The 3,720-nt window shown below is 33.1% G+C and overlaps 1 non-coding gene across 1 annotated transcript; it reads left to right on the forward strand.

The window, feature by feature from the left end:
- The first annotated feature begins 3,000 nt into the window (after window positions 1-3,000).
- On the forward strand, window positions 3,001-3,073 carry TRNAW-CCA. Its single transcript has one exon. It is a non-coding gene; the product is annotated as a tRNA-Trp (tRNA).
- The last annotated feature ends 647 nt before the right edge of the window (window positions 3,074-3,720 follow it).

Here is a 3,720-nt window from a genome sequence, read left to right on the forward strand (position 1 = left end):
CCATATGTTTCTATTTTTAATAGTTTTTTTCTTACCTGTAGTTGACATCTAATCTTATTGCATTGTGACCAGAAAACATGCTTGAAATTATTTCAATATTTTTGAATTTATCAAGGCTAGATTTATGGCCCAGGATATGATCTATCCTGGAGAATGTTCCATGTGCACTTGAGAAAAAGGTGAAATTCATTGTTTTGGGGTGAAATGTCCTAAAACATCAATTAGGTCTAAGTGGTCCATTGTATCATTTAAAGTTTTTGTTTGCTTGCTAATTTTCTATTTGGTTGATATATCCATAGGTGTGAGTGGGGTATTAAAGTCTCCCAATATTATTGTAAAATATCTTTTCAAGGATACTTGTATCACAAACAGCCTTTGAAGACAGAGATGAAGGGTCTTTCTCCTGAGTAAAGAGAGTTTGTTTATGACCAATGTAATAAAGATAATGTTATCCTCGTGGACAAAGATTAGTTAGATTTATTGTAAAAAGTATGTTTCCTGGACTAGCATTTGTGAAAGTGTAGCAGGCAGAATAAAATTTCATACTCTTCATAATTCTTCACAATTGCACTGTATAAACATATTAATTCCTATTAAATTTATATGTCAAATTCGGTGTGATTTCTGGATTTTTTAATGAAATTAACAAATTTATTAATATGTAATTAATATAGTGTATAGTTTACATGTATATTAAAAAGACAAGAATAAGCAAAGTATTTCTAAAGGAAAAAAGTGGAAGACAATCACCTACTTTTGGGGCAGTTAAAGTGATAAAGGAAATGTGTAATTGTTGCAATCACTGAAAACAGGCTTTGGAATAGAAAACTGAGTCACGGGGTTCCCTAGTGGCTCAGTGGTAAAAAGTCTGCCTGCCAATACAGGAAACAGTTTCTATTCCTGGATCAGGAAGATTCTCTGGATAAGGAAATGGAAAACCACTCCAAAATTTTTGCCTGGAAAATTTCATGGACATAGGAGCCTGGCAGGCTGTAGTCCCTGGGATTGCAAAAGAGTTGGACATAACTTAGTGACTAAACAAGAGAGTAGAGTCATACTGGTATTGGCAATCAATATATGAGAGATGTGTCATGGCATATATATGAAGAAAAAACAGGCATTTTAATGAACGGGAATAGTACAACTGCATATCAACATAAAATGAAATTGGTGTCCTATACCATATCACTTCCAGGAATTAATGCTAGGTTTATTAAGTACGTGAATGTGAACAGAAGGGGGAAAAACTTTTAAGCAGTTAATATATCCAGCTTTACCATGAACTTAATTCATACAAAGCATACAACACAAAAGAAAATATTTATACTCATAATTGTGAAAAATAAGATTTTGTTCATCAGAAGACAATACTGACAGGTTGAAAACACAGTGCATAAAATAAAAGGCATTAGGAACTGTGTGTGTGTATGTATTTTATATATATATATATATATATTTTATATATTTTATATATGTATATATATGTATATATATATATGAAAGTGAAACTCAACTCAGTTGTGTCTGACTCTTTGCGACCCCATGGACTATACAGTCCAGGGCATTCTCTAGGCCAGAATACTGGAGTAGGTAGCCTTTCCCTTTTCCAGGGGGTTGTCCCAAACTAGGATCAAACCCAGATCTCCCATGTTGCAGGCAGATTCTTAACTGAAAGAAGTTCTGTTCAATTTAGTCACTCAGTAGTGTCCAACTCTTTGCGACCCCATGGACTGTAGCCTACCAGGCTCTTCGGTCCATGGGATTTTCCAGGCATGAATACTGGAGTGGATTGCCATTTCCTTCTCCAGAGGATCTTCTCTACCCAGGGATCCAACCCAGGTCTCCCACATTGTAGGCAGACACTTTACTGTCTGAGCTACCAGGGATGATTGTATGTATATGTGTATATATATATATATATAAACTATGTATTTCTAAGCATTAAATAATTGTGTTCTGTTTTTAATTGACTCTAACAACTTGTTTCTTAGCTGAAAATTTTAATATCTTTATTTTAATAAATTTACTGATATGTTTAAGTCAAAATTTCTTTCTGTGCTTTCTGTTTGTCCTAGTATAGTTTCTTTTACTCTTTTATCATAATATTTTCTACCAGTTTGAAATCTTAAGAAATTGCAATATTTTAAATTATTTAACCTATAAAAGCCTAATTATATTTATTACATTATTGCTGAGCCATAAAGAAAAATGACTAGATGATAACTTTAACCTCCTGAACTACTTAGCTCCACTTAACCTATAATTATTTTAGGTTATAATTTTATCTTGTTTATTATAGCAAGACTTTTGTTTATATCTATATTTGTTTCAATTAAAAACATTCCCTCTCTTCCCCTTCTTTTCCCACTTTCTTTCATTCGTTTTTCTTATAATTTTTCTAAATCTCTAACCTTCTTTGTGGAAGTAGTATCCATCTGACGGAGGTAATGTCTTCATATCTTATTTTTAGTTGTGGTTTGTTTTGTCAAAGTTTAGCTTTTTAAAATTAAATATTTATTTAAAGAATATTAAAATTATTAAAAATTTTAACTGTTTATATATAATAGACTTCAAGTCTGATACTTATTTTCTTTATAACATATTGATGATATCTTCTGTCTCTCAGCTATTATTTATCTATCTGCTGACCTTCATTGTTTCTGAAAAATTAGTCATCTTTCCCTTTAAATTGTGCATGTTTTTCCCCTGAATATTTTTGGATCTTTTATTTATCTTTACATTTCATCAGGTTCTTTAATATGTGTCTTGTAGATTTTTTTCTTAATTAACTACTCTCTGTTTTCACTGAATTTCTAGAATCTACTCTTTAGTGACTTTAATCAATTTTGAAAAAAATTTAGTCAATAACATTATTTATGATGTCACTTTCTCTCTTCTCTTCTTCCTACTGCAGTGAAATTTATGTAATCCCTACTTTCTTTATTCTTTTTGCCGTTTCATTTATATTTAAGTGCATTCTTCTTCTTTATGTATAGTACTTCCCTGGTGGCTCAGAGGTTAAAGCGTCTGCCTCCAATGCATGAGTCCCAGGTTCGATCCCTGGGTCAGGAAGATCCCTGGAGAGGGAAATTGGTAACCCACTCCAGTATTCTTGCCTGGAGAATCCTATGGATGGAGAAGCTTGGTAAGCTACAGTCCACGGGGTCACAAAGAGTCAGACATGACTGAGCGGCTTCACTTCACTTCACTTTATTCTTCTTGAGTAAACTGAGTTTTACAACATCCAAGCAAATGTTTAATCAACAGAAAAAACAACTTAAAAATGGTTGGATTGTTTTGTTGGGTCTGATCCATGGTGAGACTGCTCTTGACTCACCTCTTCCCCAACTTAGAAGCTATCTTAAAGAAGCCAGCCCACATTCCTAGTGGGATCCTGTTCACTGCTTTTAGAGGAAGCAGAGAAGCCTTTATTCACAAATTATTGTGTTTGTCATTCTAAAATATTTGAAGTTACCTGAGGGACTGTCACCTCTATTTTGCTTAGTTTGGAATCCATTTAGAGTGGAAAAGCCATGAGAATTTCTCAAAACATTGTAAGATGGTTGAAAAACCTGAAGCTATCAAGGGCAAGATATTATGGTTGAAACATAGAAATGACTACATCAAGAGTAGAAGGAAAGTCTGTGGAGAGAATTTCATCTGGAAATTAAGACATTCAAAAGTCCTTATGTATATTTGGGAATTTGTAAAGTAGTACAC

Source organism: Oryx dammah, unplaced genomic scaffold (assembly GCF_014754425.2).
Source record: "Oryx dammah isolate SB20612 unplaced genomic scaffold, SCBI_Odam_1.1 HiC_scaffold_24, whole genome shotgun sequence".
Lineage (NCBI taxonomy): Eukaryota > Metazoa > Chordata > Mammalia > Artiodactyla > Bovidae > Oryx > Oryx dammah.